The sequence below is a fragment of the Lithobates pipiens genome, unplaced genomic scaffold (assembly GCF_037356315.1).
Source record: "Lithobates pipiens isolate NorthernLeopardFrog02 unplaced genomic scaffold, aLitPip1_a1.2 Scaffold_8, whole genome shotgun sequence".
Lineage (NCBI taxonomy): Eukaryota > Metazoa > Chordata > Amphibia > Anura > Ranidae > Lithobates > Lithobates pipiens.
In genome coordinates, this window is record NW_027507903.1 from 425111340 (window position 1) to 425123814 (window position 12475).

A 12475-nucleotide genomic window follows, 5' to 3' on the forward strand; every position below is an offset into this window, starting at 1 on the left:
CACTTCCCGACCAGCGCACGACGATGTACGTCGACCGAATGGCACGGGCAGGCATATTGGCGTACAGGTACGTCCAATATTCAATGCCGCCCTGCCATCGGGAGCGTGCCGCCGGCGGCGCTCTCCCGCGCTGGTCGGGACCCCCGTGAGTCCAGTCGCGGGACCCGCGGACTCGATCGCCGCGGGCATCCCCGCGATCGTCTCATGGAGCGGCCGAATGGAGGAAATGCCGAGTAAACAGCATTTCTCCATTCTGCCTAGCAACTAGTGACGCTGATCTCTGCTCCATGTGATTGGAGCAGAGATCAGTGTTCACTAAATGAAAGCCCAACCCCCCCCCCCCCCACAGTTAGTAACACACCCCTAGGAACACTTAACCTCTACACTGCCACCCACTGGTTAACCCCTTCACTGCCAGTGTCATTTACACAGGAATCACTGCATTTATATAGCAGTGATTACTGTATAAATGACAATGGTCCCAAAAATGTGTCAAAAATGTCCGATGGGTCCCCCACAATGTCGCAGTCACAATAAAAATCGCTGATCGCCGCCATTACTAGTAAAAAAAAAAAATAATAAAAAATTATTAATAAAAATGCTATAAAACTATCCCTATTTTGTAAACGCTATAACTTTTGCGCAAACCAATCAATCGCTTATTGCGATTATTTTTGGTTAAAAAAAAAAAAAAAAAAAATGTAGAAGAATACGTATCGGCCTAAACTGAGGGAAAATTTTTTTTATATATTTTTGGGGGATATTTATTATAACAAAAAGTAAAAAATGCGTTTTTTTTTTTTTTAAATTGTCGCTCTATTTTTGTTTATAGCGCAAAAAATAAAAACCGCAGGGGTGATCAAATACCACCAAAAGAAAGCTCTATTTGTGGGAAAAAAAGGACGTCAATTTTGTTTGGGAGCCACGTCGCACGACCGCGCAATTGTCAGTTAAAGCGACGCAGTGCCGAATCGCAAAAAGTGGTCTGGTCTTTGACGCTAAAGGTGCCAATAATGGCCAACAATAAACTCATATTAATTTAAATTGATGATTAATGAAAAAGTCAAATATAATATAATTTTATATATTCTAATTTTTTTGGTTTTCGGCAAAGTACTATCCTGCATTTTCGGTTTTGGCACCAAGATTTCCATTCGGTGCACCACTGATTTCTAACTGCACATGGATTTGTGTTTAGGAGGGTCCATTCACTCCAAAAAGAAAATATTCTTAAAAGCAAAAACAATGTTCAAATACTCTTGAATGACATTTAAGTAACTGAATTTACTGATGAGAATTTTCAGAAAATGTTTGTATGAACATACGTTTGAAAATTTGAATGCAGTTTACCTTTTTTAGTGTGCTGTAGAAGTTGGGACATTGAGCCTAGGGTCACATATGTGTGCGATGCATCACATCTCTCCCGCAGGCAGTTCAAACTGCCCTCTGTGAACAGCCACGGGTATCGGTAGATTGTTAATGACACCCCCAGATCGCAGTGCGAACTTGCACAGGAATCCGATCGCATGGGTGACACCCATCTGATCCGATTCTAGTGCGGGGGGGAAAAAAAGTCCCTACACCATTTTCGTGCGAAACCAATGTGAGTTCAGCCATACAACTATACAGACCACGCATGTGATCGGCACTTGCGGTGCGTGTGCAAATTGCATGCTATGTCTGAGATCGCATATATATATGAAACTAGGTTAAAGGATAATGAATAAGCCTTCATCTAGGCTATACTAATGTAAATGTTCTACTCAGATAAGTGTAAACCCTGATGGTTTTTCACTGATTGCTTTCTTGCACATAGCATGTGTGCCTTCACACCTCTTTATCAGCCTTTAAGGTGGTCTAGCGACTTGCCTGTTGGTTATCTAACAGGTGATTGTGGAAGGCCTTGTGTTTGTATTATGCGTCATGACCCCAAGGGAGCCTCCATAATTGATCTCCACTCACGCAGCACTCCCCTTTCTTCCTCCTCTTAGGACCACAGTCCGTACTTGTCAGAGGTTGGTAGTTGTGGGATGAAAGACCCTTTTGATTAACTGCAGCTAACTTGGGGATGACAGGCTCATTTTTAAAAGTAAAGGAGAAAAGTCTGTTGATGTTTACAAGGAATAGGAGATCTCGGCAGGGGAGATGGTGCCTGGTAATGGGGGAGGTAGAACGACGTAGTCTATAGCTAAACAGAACCTGCTTGTGTGCAAACAATGGCACCATTAAGGATCTTGAATCTGAATGATTAAGTAATTGTATGGGCTTCCTGCTTTTGTCCCTGTCTTCTATACATTCTGGTATGTTGTATACACTTCCTATTTCTCTGTATACAATACTGTCCGCCCACCTACTGTACACCTCGACTGCAGAGAAGGAATTGTTTTATTACTTCTATGTTTTTTTTTTGTTTTTTTTCTTTCGGTAGCTACACCACATTGCTTGTTTTGCTAAAGGTAACGTGATTATGAGATAATTACACGTTCGTTCTAACTAGTGTTTTAAGTTATGATTATCTCCATAAGCCTTAAAGGAAACGTCACTTAAGACTGATTTTATGTTTACTTCTAAAAATTAAAAAAACGGCGAGTGGAATTTTCAGCTTCCCGCTACTTTCCAAATGCCTAGCTTGGCTTGGTAGGGATAACGTGGGAGTCCAGGCAGGACGTGGTGACCCTGTTTGGCATAAAACCGGTTAAGCAACATGTGCAGCTGTTGAGGTTGGGCACCTATAAATGAGTGTTTTTATAGGAGTTGGTGCCAGTGGCCCGTAGTTTGTTTTGGGTGGGCTTACCCTCTCACTAGCAGATGGGACCAGCGTGAAACAGATGGGTCGCTCATAGGTTTGGTCACACATTCAGGTCAAATATCACAGTTTAAACAGGAATTTACTAACTTGTTTGTAGAAGGTAATCATCGTATTCAGATTTGAACTTTTATTACTAATTCTATGAAAGAAAACTTTAACTTTTGATATCATTTTGAATAGGCTATGACTGTAAGTCCTCTTACCACCTCTTAAAGATGAACGTCCAGCCTCATTCATTTTTTATTTTTAAATCCCCCCCTTCCTTTTTTTAATTTGGTTCTCTTTAATAAATATTCTTGTACACCCCACAAATCCCAGTGTTCTTTTGTTATGATCAGCCACTCCACTGCTACACACTGCGTTGCCATCTTTCTCTGTCTTCAGGAAGTGGTTGTCTTCTGCAGATTTTTTGCAGTAGGCCCCCTGACCATGTGGTGCCACATTAACAAGGCGGAGGCATTTTGCTGTGAAGGTCTGTTTTAATTAGTATATATCGCAAATGATAGTTTACATGTTTTACACTTTTTTGTGTTACAAATAACAGCTTGTTGATAGTGGGACCTTTTTTTATAAGAAAGCTTAAAGTGTGAAGAAATGGGCACCTGCCAGCTGTTGTTGGTCTAGCTTAACATCCTATGTTGGCCTTCCGGACTAAGAATGGCAGAAGTTTGTGCAGGATTTTTTTTCCCCCAACTCCGATAATCCAGTGTAATTTTTGGGACTGGATCTTGAGGAACCTGGTGGAGGGGGTATAGCAAATTGGTCAAAATAAACACATTTTCTGTAGGAAATGAGTCATGTTCACCTTTGGCTGCCTATAAACTGTTAACTCTTTACTAGTCATTCCTTATTAAAAAGGTCTATCTATCCTTTTATGATGCTTTTGAACTGTGGAACCTGCTACAACCTTTAAAGCCCCTTTCACACTTGTGCAACTTGGGACTGCAAAGTCGTGTGATAAGTTGTACCCCATGATTTTCAATGGGGACCGTTCATATCTGTGTGACTTTAAAGTCGTCACTGCACTACTTTGGTTTGACTTTGATGCCACTTGAGGTTCATCGACCAAGGTTACACAGGCAATGCTTCAAGTCGCCTCAGTCATGCTATTTTCAGGTCGTACAAGTGTGAAAGGGGCCTCTCTTCTTTATGACGTCACAGCAGGCACGTGCACTGGGAGCCACATGACCGCCGGGCATCCACAATCGCGAGAACCGGGATCTGTGTGTCTAAACGCACAAATCCCCATTCTCTCTGGGAGAGAGATGGTGTGTTCATACTAAGTCTCTAATTTCCCCCCTTACTGTTGACCCCTTCCCTGCCAGTGACATTTGTACAGTAATCAATGGCTATTTGTAGCTCTGATCTCTGTATAAATGTCAATGGTCCCAAAATAGTGTCAAACGTGTCCGATCTTTCCGCCGCAATGTCGCAGCCCTGAAAAAAATCGCAGATCGTTGCCATTACTAGTAAAATAAATTAATAAGTTAATAAAAATGACATGGGGATAGATTTATTTTGTTGACGCTATAACTTTTGTGCAAACCAATCAATATAGGCTTATAGCAATATTTTTGGGATACCCATTCTAGCAAAAGTGACAATGTTGTGTTTTTTTTTTATAGCGCAAAAAATAAAAACTGCAGAGGTGTTCAAATACGACCAAAAGAAAGCTCTTGTGGGGGGGGGGGGAGGACATTAATTTTGTTTTGATATATCGTCACACAATCACGCAATTGTCGTTTAAAGCGACGAAGTGACGTAGCACAAAAAATGGACAGGAAGGGTGCAAATTAAAAGTCAAACGCTGATAAACGCAGCTCACCAGTGTCTTTATTTATTTATTTTTTTACGTTTTGGATCCATTGGAAAAAAACAAAACCGATAACCCGGAAAAACACTATTGCAAAAACGTTGAAAAAATCACTGCAAAACTACTGCCATTTGTATAACGTTATTTTAACATCCGGTGTGTGTGAGGCCTTTAAGTTGGGACCGGGGCTTTTGAAAGGTGGTGTTTCTCTTCTTTTTTTTTTTTTATCTTGCAGAGACTGCATTATAGCAAAAACCTTTTTACAGTTAAAATCACTTTTACTGGTTTCCCCCAACCTTAATGCTATCCAACAATCCTTTTACTCCTCCTCCTTTAGAACTGGGTTAACCATCTGCTATGGATACCCTTCTGCAGTGGGATCCTCTGAACAGAGATCAAACATCCATTTTTGAAAGATACGATTGCCAGTTCTAAGATCTAGAAACGACTCCTTATGTTCATGTAAGGATAGTTAAAGGAGTTGTAAAGGGGTTTTTTTTTTTTTTTTATCTCAATGCAGTCTGTGCATTAAGATAGAAAACCTTCGGTGTGTAACAGCCCCCCCCCCCCCCCCTAATTGCCTACATGAGCCCCATCTCTCTCCAGCAATGGCTGACACTCCTACTGATTGGCTGACTGACAGCCATGGGAGCCAATGGCGCTGCTGTCTCAGCCAATCTGGGGAGAAATGGGGTGGGGCCAGGTTGGGGCTCCATGGCTAGGAGCAGCAAAGAGGTGACCCAAGAAGAGGAGGACCTGGGCTGCTCTGTGCAAAACAAACTGTACAGAGGAGGCAATATGACACGTTTGTTTTAAAAAAAAAAAAAAAAAAAAAAATTGAGCCTTTTACAATCACTTTAAGTATAATTCTGAATTCCAAATGGAGATTTTCACTATGCAGCAATATGCCTGAGCATTGCATGCTTGTTAATCCCCAAAGGATCTGATTATGCTTAAATACATCAAATCTCTTGCAAGTATGTAGATATACAGAAATCTGAATCCGGGGAAATGGTTAAATCCCCCGCTCAGATACCAATGTATGCACCGATTTACTTTCTAAAGGACTTTAAATCCTGTTCAGCTTGTCTTGTGATCCTGGCTGCACCACCTGGGTAATGAATTCCAGTGCATATTACTGCTTGGTGGGCGACGTGACCCCAGCTTGATTGGGGGAAATTGAAGGCGTGGTGGCACAGTTCCTTCTGTACGCATAATGCTTTCATTATACTGACAACCTTGTGCTGTAGGCGTGATTTAGACAGATTTTTTTTTTAATTTTTTTTTGCATTGGAGCCCCTCGTCAGGTTCCAAGCCTGAGGTTCGGGTTCCCTTTTTAGGTAGACTTCCTCTAACTTCTGTCCCAGATGCCTCCAGGAGAAGACCAGACTATGTAGAAACCTACAGTGTGCTATCAGGCAGCTGTAATTAACCTCTTCCCGTCTGCGCTATAACCGAAATATGGCTACAGTGCGGACATACTTTGCCGGGAGAGAGTCCATAGATGTCTTACAATGCTCGAGCGTCCTGCGCGCCCCCTGCAGGGCAAACGAGGCACACTCTGTGATCAGCGAGACTGAGAATTGGCTGATCACAGATTGGAGTAAGGGGTCGAGCCTGACCCCTTACCACATGATCAGCTTTCAGCCAATGACAGCTGATCATGTGATGTAAACAGCTGGTAATCGGCTATTTTTTCTTTTTTTTTTTTTTTTCTTTCGGCGGTTGTGAGAGGGACATCAGTCCCAATTGTGGAAAGCCTCTGCAGAGGCTTCTGTGCCTACCAGTGCCCACCAGTGTCACCCATCAGTGCCACCTGTAAATGTCCCCAATCAGTGCCTCATCACCAGTGCTGCCCATCAGTGCCACCTACCAGTGCCCATCTGTGACATCTATTGGCCTTATTTGTGCCCATCAGTGCAGCCAATCGGTGCAGCCTCATCAACAAATATCAATGAAGGAAAAAAATTAGCAGTTTGCAAAATTTTATAACATTTGTCCCTTTTTTTTTTTTTTTTGCTAAAAAAAAATAAAAAAAATAAATAAAACCCAGCTCCATTTGTGTGAAAAAAAATGATAAAAATTTCATTTTGAGTACAGTGTAGCATGACCGCACAATTTGTCATTCAAAGTGCGATAATCCTAACAATAGATTTTTGTGTATATGTAACGGGAATAAAATGTGTTTAAATATCTGCCTGACATTTACTTTTATCTATGGTGACTGACTACCTTTTAATGCTCTGTATTTGACCTGAAAGAATTCTGTTCTTTATCGGTGACTTATTTTTTTTTCTGTGCCCTGTCTGCTATTTGGAGCACTAAATCACACTGCCCACCCTCTAGTAGATAAGGCTGCTACTTCAGTAGTGTGTCTGGCAGCCAGCCAGTGTCTGGACAGTTTTACTGAAGGCCATGGGAGGACATCGGTTTACCCTATTTTTTAATATATTACTTTTTTTTTTTTTTATATCCAGCGCTTCTTTGCTTCCAAAGCTTCCCGTACATAATTTCACAGAGGTTGCCGTGATGGGTCTCCTAGGGGCGGCCTTGTGCAGGAGCCCATTTCCTGTAATTATCCATCTGGTTCATACACCTGGGCAGTGTAATCTACGTTTATGGCTCATAGACATTGGAGGTCAATTTGTGCAAAATACAAAATATTTTCTTAGGGACTTGAAATTGCCGAAAAACTACCAGGGATGTAAACGGCAAAGCAAAATGTTTTTAATCTTTGAACTTCATCCAGAAACGATTTTCTCTACCCGCTGAATATTCCAAGCTGCTGTATATTTTCTTACAATCAAGATGTCCTGGTCTTGTGTGTTGAAATAATATATTTTTGCTAAAGCGGTGAAACGTGGATTAAAATGTAAAACAAAAAGTAAGAGCAAACAAATGTGTGCACACGAATCCTGATTTTATTTTCTTGGAATTTTGTTTTTGGAACTGTGGATACGCTGGTCCTTTTTTTTTTTTTTACAGGTTTTTTTAAGGTCGAAGGTTGGTTTGGAGATTCTCGTTCTGATGGCCTGGGGGATCCCTGAAGGATTGCCTAATTTGCAGGGATTTCCTCACTTCCTGTTTAGGCTTTGGGACAGGAAGTGAAGGTACATCTCCCCAATGGAGCACAGATGGCAAAAAAAATAAACCTTACTGGGGTTATAACCCTCCCTTATGGGGGAAAAAAAAGTAGGGCAAAAATAAACCTTAGAGGTTATAACCCTCCCTTACTCAAAATAAAAACCCAAAAACATTTTGCCTATAGTTCTACAAAGTAGAACTATAGGCAAAACTTTTTTTTTTTCATTTTTTGGATAGAGTAAGGGAGGGTTATAACCGTTTAAGGTTTATTTTTGCCCTACTTTTTTTTTTTTTTTTTTTCCCCATTATGGGGATTTACCTTCACTTCCTGTCCCAACCCCAAAACGGAAAGTGAGGGAAAATCCCTGCAAATTAAGGGGATTTCTTGGGGTCCCCCAGATCACCAGAACTCGTGTCCCCATTGGAAGATGTCCCCTCTATATTGGTTTTCAGGGGACAAAATATGTGACTCTTTACTTTTTCAATGATCGTGATAAACAGGACAAATAGATTCATTCTAAGGGAGTACAGACAGCAATTAAAAGGGACAGGTGTTCTAATCTTTCTCCATTCTATCCAAAACGAAAAAAAAAAGTTTTTTGCCTTTTAGTTATAGCCTATCCCCTACGATAAAGTATATCTGGCGAACCTGGGTCTCATTCTTAGTCAAGTATTGTTTTTTGGTCTTGTTCTTGGACATGATTCTACACTACCACCAGGGTGGATTAGATTTTAAATCGCTAGTGAAAAAGGCTTGATTTAAATCCATAATTTTTAACAGGCGCTGCCATGATAGATCTGAAATGACAGGTGCCCTTTAAATGTAAGGACTTATTCTTGCTGATCATTAATATTTGCAAACAAAATAAAGGTTTCCTATTTAGAGTAATAAGCGGTCAGGTTAGTAAAACGGCGATTATTTGAACTTTTTAATTTTATTTTTTTACTCAATTTTTTTATTTAAAATACATTTTGATAATAAAAAATAAAAAAAAAATATATATATATATATATATATATATATATATATATATATATATATATATATATATATATATATATATATATATATATATATCTATATCTCAAAATGTATTTTAAATTAAAAAAAAATAATAAAATATAAATAATAATTTAAATTATAAAATAATAAAAATTATTTTATTTTTTTTTTTTTTTTTTTCATCCACCCTGCACACCACTCGAAGTAAGTGGCAACACTTTCCGTATTTGAATCAGTCAATGGCTGGTTTAACACTGCTACGTCTTCATTACTATCAACGAGAGCGTCATCACGCTGTCTCAGCTACAGAGGGAGTGTTTCCATAGGGAAATCTAAGCAGCCTCTTAGCGATCACTAGTGGTAGGCTCAGCCTCAGGGCTATATCAGACACGCAATTTTGTAGCAATGACTAATTACTGCTACAAATGGCTAATGTCAGCGATTAACAACACTATGGGGGTTATTTACGAAAGGCAAATCCACTTTGCACTACAAGTGCACTTGGAAGTAAAGTCGCTCTAGATCCGAGGGGGACATGCAAGCAAAATAAACAGCATTTTAGCTTGGATGATTGGATAATAAAATCAGCAGAGCTTCCCCTCATTTCAGATCTACCCCTTAGATTTAGAGCGACTGCACTTCTTAGTGCACTTGCAGTGCAAAGTGGATTTGCCTTTCATAAATAACCCCCATTGTCTGTAAGAAGCACTTTGTTGCTGCTACAAGTTAAACTAGTATTACAGCATTGGGTTGGTCCACTACAAATCGCTCTCTGGCCTCCTGCACACTAAAGCTGATGTTTTTGGGAGTTTGAGTGTGTGTGTTTTTGTTGTTGATGTTGTTGTTCTGTGTTTTTTTTTTTTTTTTTTTTTTTTTTTATAACAGCCCTAAAACTCCCATCTATGCTATCCTATGCTTCCATGGACATTTTATTGAAGTTTTTTCTCAGTGGAGTTTATGGGCTGTTGATTTAACGCCCTAGAATCGCAATCGTGAGCAGTTGTTCTGACCACAAACAATGAAAAACGCTCAAACACGCTTTTATCATCGATTTACATTGCAGAGCTGATTGTAAGCTGGGTGGAATTTAAAAATAACGCTGACACATAAAATACGCTGTTAAAAGCGCGTTTTTTAAAGTGGTGTTTTCCTGCCTGCAATCCTATGTCCAGAGACTTTTTTCGAACGTCCTGCGAGCATGGAGCCTATCGGTGTTTTGTAAGCCATAGAAGTACATGCAGAGTGAGTGTTGCTGGTGTAGAACACTGAGGCCCTGTTCACACCTATGCGGCTTACAGCTCATCCAATTCGCAAAACATTTCAAAATAAATTAGTTTTAATGAAGCTGGTTCACATATCTGCGGTGCATTTGCACTCCGCATTGCGTTTTTCTAGGCAGTGCGATCCGACTCGGGTGCGAATTCAGGCCCATTATCTTCTATGGGTACGCATCTGATTCGCAGGTGATGTGTTCCGTTGTGAACAGGATAAAATACTGATGCAATCCTGAGCTGATGCTGATCAAAAACCGACATGAAACACTGAACAACTGAGTTTTCTCTTCGCAGGGAAACCTGATCATCAATTCGCACTGCGCATGTGTGAACCCAGCCTGAGGCTCGGTTCACGCTTGCCCGCAGTCTGCAACTTGGTTACGGGTGCAGCAATCGCACCTGTTCCCGCAGCCAAATCATGCTGCTCTTATGAACATATGAAAACCTTTTGTTTTGCATGGCACTCCCACACGTTTTCAGCCCGCAGCGTGTTTGCAGTTGCAGGGAAATCGCATGGTCAACAAGCAAACGTGGACCAAGCCTGGCTCACACGTGCGATTTCTTTATATGTTAAGAGAAGAAAAGCTTGATCGCACACTAGAATCCAAAAGATGCTGCAGAAATTTCATTGTCGTGAGCCAGACAGAATTGCAACGATGATCAGTTCACGCGAAAAAAGAACCGTGCTTGTTCACAACATTTCATATGTTGAGTCGCACAGAATCGCATGACAATGGAAATCACATTTTCAGTGGTTTTGGTTCACATCGATGCAACGCCGCAAAGAGCAATTTTCAAGAAGGGTTCCTGTACTATTTTGGTATGATAACAGTGCAGTTTTGGGCCCTATAGAATATGCAAACCTTATCAAAGTTGCATCCAAGTAACGCTACATGATCGCCCTGAAAGTTGGATCAAAATCGTATTGCAGCATTTTAAACCTAGACTTGGCTACAGATTGCTGTAAAATGTGTCGCTTCCGTAGAAAATAATTGATTTGTGTTACAAGAAATTTCTAAAAAAAAATCAAAATCAAAAAATAAATTAAATTAAAAAAAAAATCGCTTTGAATAAATTGCCCATTTGACATGGCCCTTAGGTGCCTGCAGTGATTTATTTTTACCGTTCTTTAACTGCCTGCTTCCTGTGAGCTGTTCAGCTCTTTAGTATGATGAGTGTTCCGTTTTATTTTTTATTTATTTATTTTATTTTTTTCATCTGTTCTCTACTGATTAAAAACTAGATAAGTAGTCCTCTTTTCACCTGTCTTGTAAAGTTTCTTCCGTCTTTTTTTTTTTTTTTTTTTTTTTTTTTTTTGTCGTTTCCTCCTTGGCACTTGATGCCCCTTCTACATTGGCTCGGCTAAGAGCAGACGTGAGTGCCTCTAGGGTTTCTATTGTAGAACACAAAGCCTTAGAAATGCAGGCTGTCCCATGGACGAGGGAGGCACAAGCACTAGGGGAGGGAGGGGACTGACGAGTAACACTAAAGGAACAACTCTCCGGCTCCTTATCATCTCAGTGTTACGTTCTGAATCAGCTGATACTGAGCTGTCTCTCCTACCTGGATAAACGGCAAGCAAGAGACTGAGGAGGAGGCAGCTGGCGTTCTTCTCCTCCTGGGAGGCAGCGAGCAGAAGGTGGAAATTGTAAGTGTAGCTTTTGGATTCCTCTATGTGCACCTGTTGTCGTGTAGACTAGGACGTTGTAGCTGCTACAGTTCCTATGTACTCTCTCCCTTTCCATTCTCTTGGGTGTGCTCGTGTTTCATTTTTATTTGTTAGCACAGGGGAGGGGGACAAATGAATATGGAATTTAGGAGCCAGCAGGATTTGTTTTAGGCGCCAGCTTCATTGATTACTAAAGAAAACCTCATAAGTTGGGCGCAAGCTGTAATTTTTAATATGCTTTGGCTACCTGGCTCCTTATACTAGCCAACGTGTGCCCGTTCCAGTACGGCCAAGGTTGGGGATATTACAAAGACTTTAACATTTTTAATGTAGCGTGTAGTACGAAACGTTGCCACAGAGTCCATTACTAGGATTATAATGTGCTCCTATAATCCGGTCCTCCACTGGTAAAACGGAAGTCCAATTTATCTAGTCTGTTATCTAATTTATATATTATGATACACCGGATAATCTACCCTAGGGTAGCCATACCTATCGGAGCATTGAAGGCTTCAGAACTGTACTTCCAAGTAGCCAGAAGCTGTAATGCAATCGGTTTCTTTTTGCGATCGATCTCTTCAGACAGGAAAATCTATCTATAGTCGTCAACCTGTCTGATCGATATGCCCACACACAGGGAAGTGGATTTTGTCCAATGGTTAAGATATGATCAGTAGTTGGTTATTTAGGATATGCCACCTGTAGAGAGAGTGAAAAAAGGCTCTATCTTAAGATACGATCACTGTTATAAATTGCATATCTCCTTCCGCCACGTAATCTTTTGGAATGATCGTATTCATAAACCGTTTATAGCTATTGGCTC

General features: G+C 40.5%; 1 protein-coding gene across 4 annotated transcripts in view; it reads left to right on the top strand.

Moving 5' to 3' along the window:
- The window catches only part of PCDH1 (protocadherin 1), a 287578-nt gene that overhangs the window by 36088 nt on the left and 239015 nt on the right, over positions 1-12475 (top strand). The window contains exon 1 of one of the 4 annotated variants that reach the window (XM_077474263.1): positions 11461-11631. The exons of the other annotated variants lie outside the window; for them this stretch is intronic. The gene's annotated coding sequence lies outside the window, so the exon portion shown is untranslated. Of the gene's footprint in view, positions 1-11460; positions 11632-12475 lie in introns of those variants that run through there. 4 annotated transcript variants of the gene reach the window in all.